The sequence below is a fragment of the Trachypithecus francoisi genome, unplaced genomic scaffold (genome assembly GCF_009764315.1).
Source record: "Trachypithecus francoisi isolate TF-2019V2 unplaced genomic scaffold, Tfra_2.0 Lachesis_group0, whole genome shotgun sequence".
NCBI classification, from domain to species: Eukaryota; Metazoa; Chordata; class Mammalia; order Primates; family Cercopithecidae; genus Trachypithecus; species Trachypithecus francoisi.
Window position 1 is genome coordinate 22,012,612 of NW_022681453.1, and position 9,931 is coordinate 22,022,542.

General features: G+C 43.5%; 1 long non-coding RNA gene across 1 annotated transcript; it reads left to right on the forward strand.

Annotated features, from left to right (window-relative positions):
* Positions 1–1,378: 1,378 nt before the first annotated feature.
* LOC117083012 lies at positions 1,379–9,567 on the forward strand. Its single transcript, XR_004436899.1, has 2 exons — positions 1,379–1,411; positions 9,476–9,567. It is a non-coding gene; the product is annotated as an uncharacterized LOC117083012 (long non-coding RNA).
* Positions 9,568–9,931: the final 364 nt, after the last annotated feature.

The window sequence follows — 9,931 nt, forward strand, 5'->3', positions numbered from 1 at the left end:
AAGGCTGCACCAAAAAATTTCACCTGAGTCAAACAGGTGGGCAGGCAGCTCTAGCACTGATCTGACACAGTCATGTCCTTCCTTTTCGGTCATCTTTGTGAGGTCGCAGAATTAAGTCTCTCGGATTCTCCATTCCGGTAATAATTAAGTTGCTCCTAAGGGAAGATAGTACTTCTTCCCGTGCCCCTTGAAATTCGAGCAAAAAGTTCCATGTATGACTAGCTACCCTCTCCTGGGGAAAAAGCCTATGCAAAGCTTTCATCTAATTATCATCCTAGGTCGGCTCGGTCTTTTTACACGTTGTAGAAAGGGGCAGCAAAGTAGGTAACAAGGACGCTGACGCCAGCCTACCTGGGTTCGAATCCCGACTCAGCCATTAACTGTTACCTCTGTGATCCTGGGCAAGCTATTTAATCTATCTGCGCCTCAGAGTTTCCACCCATAAAACAGGATTCAATGTGACGATAAGCAAATAACTGAAACAGTGCCCAGGGCACAAGCGCTACGTCTACAGCGTCGGCGTCGTTGTCCTTACTAGTTTTAAGGATACCGACACCCGAGAGGAAAGACCACCCTCGCAAATCCACAATCAAGCGCTTGCTATACGAAGGCGGGGTTGCAGGGCTCCCAATACTCAGCGTGAGGCCGGCGGGACCTCGGCCCCCGACTGCCGGCTCGGAGACCATCTGCTGACGCGCCACAAGCCGGGGCGACTTCGCGTCCAGCTCTGCCCGGCCGCGGAGCGCTAAGCCCGGGGGCGCACCGGAGCCAAGACTCGGCGAGCGACGATGAAAGGAACCTGGGGTCCGATCTTATAAGTCACCGGTCGAAGCCACAGTCCGCTCTCAACTTACCGTTCGAGATATAAACCATCTTCTCCCACTACCCGGCTCCGGATCGACCGGGCACCTCGCCCCTCTCGGCTTCTGTATCTCCCTCTGCTCCCCGCCCTTCTAGCGTCACAGGCCGCGATTAGACAAAATGATGACGAGGACTAAGGTAGGCAGAGCCCATTGGCTGCTGAAAGAGACGCGCCCCCAACGGGCGTTTTTGCGTGTAAATGTGGTGTTTTCAAAAAAATATTTGTCCTGCTTGGAGTTTGCAGGATCTTCTTGAATCTATACACTTATTCATCAAATTTGAGGAAATTTTAACTGTTACTTCTTCAAAATTTTTTTTTCTGCCCTATTCTCTTTCTTCATCTTCTAAAACTCCAATTACACATATGTTAGACCTTTTGATATTATCACACAGTTCCTTGTGACTTTGAGCATGTTTTAAAATCTTTATCTCTCTGTTATTTAGGTTAAATATTTCTTTTACTCTCTCATCCTTTTCACTTAAACTTTAAAAAAATTCATTCTGTGACTGGGCATGATGGCTCATGCCTGTAATCCCAGCACTTTGGGAGGTTAAGGTGGGCAGATCACTTGAATTCAGGAATTTGAGACCAGCCTGGGTAACATGGTGAAACCCTGTCTCTACTAAAAATACAAAAATCAGCTGGGCATGTTGGCACACGCCTATAGTCCTAGCTACTCAGGAGGCTGAGGTGGGAGAATAGCTTGAACCTGAGAGACGGAGGCTGCAGTGAGCCAAGATTGCACCACTGCATTCCAGCCTGGGCAACAGAGCAAGACTCCGTCAAAAAAAAATTAATAAAAAAATTCATTCTGCTAGTAAACCCAACCAATGAATTTTTTTTTTTTACTTCAGATAGTGTATTTTTACTTCTAGAATTTGTTTGATTATTTTTAATGATTTTTGCTTCTCTGCTGAGAGCCTCCATTTATCTTTGATTTGAAGCATATTTTGTTTTCTTCCTTGAATGAAGTTATAATAGCTGCTTTAAAATCTTTCTCTGCCAACTCCGATATCTGGGTCATATCAAGATTGTTCTTTTCAGGCTCTGGGCTGAGCTGGGCTTAGCTCCTCACTATGGGTTAATCTCAGATCTGTTCCATATGTGTTCATTCTGAGGCCCAGGATAAAGGGGCAATTACTACTCAGGGAAAGTTCTTCTCATGTCCATGACAGTGAGAAAAGAGGACAAGCCCAAGCATGTAATTATATTTCAAGTCCTTACTTGCTTTATTTATTTATTTATTTTTTGAGACGGAGTCTCGCTCTGTCGCCCAAGCTGGAGTGCAGTGGCCGGATCTCAGCTCACTGCAAGCTCCGCCTCCCGGGTTCACGCCATTCTCCTGCCTCAGCCTCCCGAGTAGCTGGGACTACAGGCGCCCGCCATCTCACCCGGCTAGTTTTTTGTACTTTTTAGTAGAGACGGGGTTTCACCGTGTTAGCCAGGATGGTCTCGATCTCCTGACCTTGTGATCTGCCCGCCTTGGCCTCCCAAAGTGCTGGGATTACAGGCTTGAGCCACCGCGCCCGGCCTATTTATTTATTTCTTGAGACAAGGTCTCCACCCAGGCTGGAGTTCAGCAGTGTGATCATGGCTCACTGCAGCCTTTACCTTGTGGGCTCAAATGATCCTCCTATCTCAGCCTCTCAAGTAGCTGGACTATAGGTATGCACCAACATACCTAGCTCATTTAAATTTTTTTTTTTTTTTTTTTGGAGAGAGACAGTCTCACTGTGTTGCCCAGGCTGGTCTCTTAACTCCTGGGCTCAAGTGATCCTCCTGCCTCCCGCCTCCCATTTTTCCTGGCAAAGTGCTGGGATTATAGGTATAAGCCACAGTACCCAGTCCATTTTGCCCCTTTTAGGTCTGGGTTCAAACATGTTATGAAATGGTTGCTAAGCGCAGATGATTTAAGTTCTTGAGTTTTCTGGCTTCCTTGTCAAATGTACTGGGTACTTTCTCCAGGAAGACTTGTGAGACATCTGTTTGTGAGACCATCATGTCTATTCCTCAGCCTCCTAAAGTAGGAGGGGGCAGATTTTTCTGATTTGATTTTTGTTTTTAAAGGCTCAATTGAGTAGTTTGGACCTGGCAAAATGTACTGAGGAAGATTTTTTTAAAATTACCCTGGAGTACTTAAAGCCAGAACCTGAGCAAGACTATAGGGGTATGTGACACAACAAAAAAATGTATTTGGTCTTTGTACCTGGGTTCCTGGCACGCAGCTCCTAAAATCCTTGGAATCTCTGGAGTGATAAGAGTGTATTTTGCTTGGTGATGAGATTACTGGTGGCCAGGGCTCCCTAGATAACTGCAGGATGAAGGCTGGCCAGCAGAAAAACCAAAGTGTGATTGGAGGCTTGGAACTTCTTCAGCCCCACCCCTAGACCTCCAGGGAGGGGAAGGCAGCTGGAGATTGAGTTCAATCACCAATGGCTAATGACTTAATCATCATGCCAAATGATGGAACCTTCAAAAAGCCCCTAAACAGTGCGGGTCAGAGAGCTTCCTGGTTGATGAGTACATCTAGTGTGGGAGGTTGGCACACACCAGCTCCGTGAGACAGAACTCCTGTGCTCGGGACCCTTCTGAATCTTTCCTTATATACCTTTTCATCTTGCTGTTCATTTGTATCCTTTATAATAAGCCAGTAATAGTAAGTAGAGCACTCTCGAGTTCTGTGGGTCATTTTAGCAGATTATTAAATATGAGGCGGAGTTGCAGAATTCCCTTGAATTTATAGTTTGTCAGTCAGAAGTACCAGTGCAACTGGAATCTGAAGTGGGGGCAGTGTTGTGGGATGGAGCCCTTAACTTGTGGGATCTGATGCTAACTCCAGTAGATAATGTCAATTAAATTGAATTGGAGGCACTCAGCTGATGTTGGAAAGTTGGAGAAGTGGTGTTGGAAAAGACACCATGCATTTGGTGTCAGAAGGGTTGTGAGTATAAACAGTTATATACTTAAGTGACAAAAGTATCTTGAATTCTTCCTACCTTTCTTTGCATTTCAATTCCTATCTCTCCTCTCCCAGGCCCTAACCTCTCTGCAACTGGGTTTGATCCATTTTCATCAGGGTCTAGATCTCAGCTAGTTGCTGTAGCCATGCAAGAAACTCTAGAGTCATTTAACTTGATCCAGTATACAAATTCACCATCCAGATTCCTTAATAAGTAGTCAGTTGATCTCAGCTTTAATTCACCTTCCTTCCTTAGAATGTTAGCAAGGCCTAAAGCATTACCCAGGTGAGGATCATTTGCACTTAGTTTATATCATTAAGGGCTGCAGAAAGTTGTCAAGTTCCAAAGGAATGAGCTACAAAATGGCAAAAATCTGGGCATTGATACAGACAAGAAAGGAAACATTTGAGGGCTAGAAAAGTCTTTTCACTTTCCGTAGTGTCAGACTAGGCTGTTCCCTACCCTGCCCACCCTTAAGCCACCCTGGACAACCCTGCTACTACTCGCCTTAAGGGACATAGTCATTTAAAACTTGAATGGTCATCTTCAGGCTTCTCTCAGGACTGAAAACAAATGTCATCAATATGGAGGAAGTGTTTTGGATAGAACAGGGTTTATTAATTTCTTACCTCTCCGCCACATTCAGGTCACAACGGTTTTAAAAGGAGACAAAGCTAAACTTATTATCAGCAATGGTGGAGACATGAAGGAGCTTTTAAATTGGAACTGGTGGCTCTACCCACTCAAATGTGAAGGTTGTCTTCAGGGAAGTAGAATCATCCAAAATACAATTTTTTCAGGTGCCTGCTTGGGTGCTATGCTGCTTCTCCCACTAGGTGTCACCACAATACACAGTAAAGCAGGGAAATGAAGGCTGCGTCTGAAAAGCTTCTAGACTAGAGAAATGGTTGCATTTAGGTTAGCAGCAAATTGGGTATAATTAGTTTATTTAATAAACTGTATCTTTAAGATATGAAAATCTCATATAATCAGGCTAGAAAGTAAATCACCTCATTCATTCACTCTCTTAAAATGCTATCAGTCCTGGAACCCAAGGAGAGAGGAACTTAAAGTCACTTACCCTATCTATAAAACACCCGGCTGGATTAAATCAGCTGATGACCCTGCACAGCTGAGTGGATCTCACCTCTCAGGATAGTAAATCTCTTTGTCGAGAGGTTGGATTACTGCTAGATCCCTTTATCACCAGAGCTGAGCTCTCGCGGCTGCTGAGGATTAAACATGATCCTCCTCCATCCATACCACTTTAGCATCCTTCCTCTTCCCACAGCCCCCTTTGTGGTCACTCTCCTGTGAAGGTGAAGATAAGATGCCAGAGATAATGAAGGAGGGAATGTGGCAGCCTTTCCAGCATCTCATTTCCGACACCCTAGATGACAAGCTGTCCCATCGGCAGTGAAAACGATCCTTATTCCCTGAACATCCAGCCTCCGGGGGCCAGGCCTCTGTATATCAACTCCATCTCAAATCTAATTTAGGATATAGGGATGCTTGGTGGAAGGCAAAGCACAGCTAATCTGACATATCACACAGGGTGAGTGATGTGCATTTGTGGATAGTATCTAAATCCAATGACGTGCAGCTCCACGGCACTGAGCCTTTTCATGTTCAAGATAGACCCCACTGTGTGCCACCATCTAACTTCCTATGGATAATAGTTACATCTGGGAGTCAGGAAGCTGGTGGCTCAGGGATCCCCTCCTGTGTTCTGTTCTTTGACAAAGACAAGATGCCACTGACATCTGGCCTTCCTTTTGGTGCAAGGTTTAAAGTTTCATTTGAGATAGGTCAGCGGAGATGGCTGTAAAGCTGTCCTGAGAGTTTGTAAGCTCTCAGAGAGAGAATTGGAATTTAGCCACCATCATTAGCTTCAAGCAGGATTTATAAATTAACCCTCTGCATCCAACTCAGGTTGGGTCTCACACTTTTTTTTACCCTACATAGAACACCTCCTTACATACTTCTAAATGAAATCAAGCAGAGCCAGGCTTGCCACATACAGCTGTGTACAACACTAGGAGGTGCCATTTATATCGTGGCCCACATAGCCATAGGCAGTGCCTGGGTAGCACTCCAACATATAAAGCAGATAAAAGTGGTGTTCTGTTAACATAAAAATGTACATTCCAATTTTGAAACTTTATTTAACAGCCAATCAAGGGAAATACCTTTTTGGTGAAAATAAAAATTTGAAATCATGAGTTATAGTTGAAGGTTGCCCTTTTTATCAGTGTTTGCATCTGAGATTATGCAGTTAAGCAAGTGGAGTCTTAGGAACACTTTATTTATTTATTTATTTATTTATTTATTTATTTACTTGTTTTCTGGAGACAGAGTCTTGCTCTGTTGCCCAGGCTGGAGTGCAGTGGTGTGATTTTGGCTCACTGCTACCTCCACCTCCTGGTTTCAAGTGATTCTTGTGCCTCAACTTCCCGAATAGCTGGGATTACAGGCATGTGCCACCATGCCTGGCTAATTTTTGTATTTTTAGTAGAAATGGGGTTTCGCCATATTGGCCAGTCTGGTCTTGAACTCCTGGGCTCAAGTGATCTGCCGGCCTCATCCTCCCAAAGTGCTGGGATTACAGGTGTAAGCCACCGTGCCTGGCTTAGGAACGCTTTAATCAAACAGATCCAGACACTCATAAATGCACAGTTTAGAAGTACAATAGTCTTTGTGGAGGGGAAGAAGGCAATATCTATCAAATGCACATTCGTTTAACCCAGCGATTCTACCTCTGGGATGTTATCAGATCTACTCTCAACTATGAAAAATGATCTGTAGACTGAGTTATTTATTGCTGCATTGTTTGTAGCAGCAAAAGACCGGAAACAACCTAAATGTCCGATAGAGGACAGATTACACAATGGAATACTTGGCAGTTCTCATAGGAAAGAGAAAACTCTCTGTTGTTAATATGAAATGGTCTCCAGACCTTGGGTCCTCCCATGAACAGAGCAAGGTGCAGAAATGTGTGAATAGTATGCACACCTTGAGTGTGTGTGTAGGTAGGTGGTGTGTATATTGATCTATCTGTTTGCAAATGCATAAGAAACCTCTGGACAGATACCCAAGAAACTAATAGCACTGCTTGCCTCCAGGATGAGATACCGACTGGTATGGGCAGGGACAGGGAACGCTTATTGTACCTTTTGTACCTTTTGAATTTGGAACCACATGAATATATTACCCATCCAAATAACAATAATAATACAGTAGTCTCCGCTTATCTGAGGGAGATATGTTTCAAGTACCCCAGTGGATGCCTGAGACCCAGCATGGTACCAAACCCTACTTACACTTTTTTTTTTTTTTTTTTGATCTGATAATCGAGACAGCAGCTAAGTGACTAATGGGCAGGGAGCATATTCAGTGCGGATGTACTGGACAAAGAAAGATGATTCACATCCTGGGAGGGAGGAAGTGAGATGGATTTCATCCCACTACTCAGAATGGCCTGCAATTTAAAACTTATGAATTATTTCTGGAATTTTCCATTTAATATTTTCAGACCATGGTTAACCAGGAATAGCTGAAACCACGGAAAGTGAAACCTCAGATAAGGAGTGACTACAGTGGTAATAATAATGATAATAATTAATAACCGGATTCCCCCACCAAAAAGAAAAACCATCCTGAATGGATGAAAATCATGGTAGCAATCTAAAATACAATATACTCACAGTGTAGCTGACCCATGGCTAATTTCCTTCGGTGTTGCAGCTACATACCAGGATCAGCTCACTATGGCTAAGACAGCGTCATACAGCGTCAGGGTTTAAATTCTGTCTCCACTACTTATTAGCTGTGTGACCTAGGGCAGATTTACTTAACTTCTCCGTGCCTCAGTTCTCTTTTCAGTAAATGATGGTAAATCCTACTTCAAAAGGTTATTGACAGGACTGGATGAGTTAGTATCTGTTAAGTGATCATCGAAATGTTTAAAAAGAACACAACAGAACAAAACCCCCACTGAACCTGGCATTAATTGTGGTGCATATGGGCTACAGCAGTATGATTGATAAGTAAGAGAATATAAGTATAGCCTTTGACACACAGTAGGCACTTAATAAACATTAATTCCCTCCCCACTCATACTTAATTGGGCTGCCAGGACTTCATAGACCCTTTCTGAGCAGACTAGAAACTAATTTGCTACTGAGCATATTTGTGATCTCTACATTTCAGTCTGCAGGTGGACCCTTTGAGCTGTCTTAGACTGGGTCAGGGTGCTTTTAAAATGAAGAATCCATTTGGCTCTGTTATTTTCATGTCAGTTTCTTAGGTTTGTCTAAGTAAACATTTGCATATATTTTGGTCCACGTTTTATATGGATTAAATTGTTGCAGCGGAAGGCCATCATGACATGAAATGCGAAACTTGTCGCTATGACTTCAGGCATAAATTTTTTTTTTTCTTTTTTTTTTTTTTTTTCTTTTTTTTGAGACGGAGTCTCGCTCTGTCGCCCGGGCTGGAGTGCAGTGGCCGGATCTCAGCTCACTGCAAGCTCCGCCTCCCGGGTTCACGCCATTCTCCTGCCTCAGCCTCCCGAGTAGCTGGGACTACAGGCACCCGCCACCTCGCCCGGCTAGTTTTTTGTATTTTTTTTAGTAGAGACGGGGTTTCACCAGGTTAGCCAGGATGGTCTCGATCTCCTGACCTCGTGATCCGCCCACCTCGGCCTCCCAAAGTGCTGGGATTACAGGCTTGAGCCACCGCGCCCGGCCTTCAGGCATAAATTAAAGGAAAGATATGAGGCAATTACATGAATAATTCTTATAAATACAGAAACAAACAAAAAATTATTGCCAACATTTTTAGCATGTTAGGAGTCTTGCCAAACGCTTTACAAGCCTTACCTTTAACTCTTTGTGTGAGTTATCATGATCCGTTCCCGTTTACACACGGAAACTGAGGCAAGTTGCCCAAGGTTACAAGGTAGGAAATGGCACAGATAGGATTGAAACCCAAACCTGAATAATTTCAGGCCCAAAGTTTTGTATATATATCATCTTCTCTGAGGCAAATCATTACAAAACAAAATTTATAAGCCTGAAACAGAAATTGCTAATTGATTTTATGATACAGTTTTCTAACTGAGGAAGTGGCTGTAGTTTGTTTCATGTTAATGTATGTTAGGGTCCTTATAAGCATTGTCTTAAAATAATTTTTACATTAACTCTCTGAGTTAGGGATTGTCCTCATCCTTCAGGTAAGAAACCAAGACTCAGAGAAGTTAGGTAACTTGCTCAAGGTCACACAGCAAGTGCAGAAAGGCAGCATTTAAGCCCAGGTCTGTCTACTTCCTTAGGGCTCAGACCTGTAGTTCTATAAGAATGTCTCTTCAGAACATTTTCTTACTTCTTTCTCAACTCTCCCTGCTGGGGCATGAATTGAAAGGAAGTTCTATGCAAGGGCCTCAAAACTGGTCTCATGGATTCTGTTTCTCCTGGTCAGATACCCATGTAACTCAAAATAAAAAACAGACTTTCACATTAAGATGAGATAAATCTGTTTCTCTGTATCTAAATTCTAACTACCTTCTCTCTATCTGATAAAATATTTCTCATTAGAATATGCATTTGTGGGTGGGGTGTGGTGGCTCATGGCTATAGTACTAATGCTTTGCGAGGCCAAGGAGGGAGCCTCTCTTGAGGCCAGAAGTTTGAGACCACCCTGGGCAACATAGTGAGGCCCTATCTCTTAAAAAAAAAAAAAAAAAAAAAGAATATGCACTTGTGGAATGATTCCTGTAACAACACAATTATATCTGTAGTTCCTTATCATCTCAGTTGTTTGTGCTGATGGGATGGAGAGAGCTTGGAGGGGTGGTTGGACCTCTGGTTTCCAGACTGAGCTTGGCCATTTGCTGGCTCTAGGATTCTGTATCTGTAGAATGAAGACGATTGGGTCTTCATTCAGAGACAATGAAGCTAGATTGTGGCTCCTGACAAAGGTGGAGCTCTTCTCCACATATGAGGACTGAGTGCCTACCATGTGCCAAGCACACCAACAACTAACAACAACAAACGAGAACTCTGAGACTCTGAGAAGTTTGATCACTTCATCCAAAGGCCCCAAAGCCAGT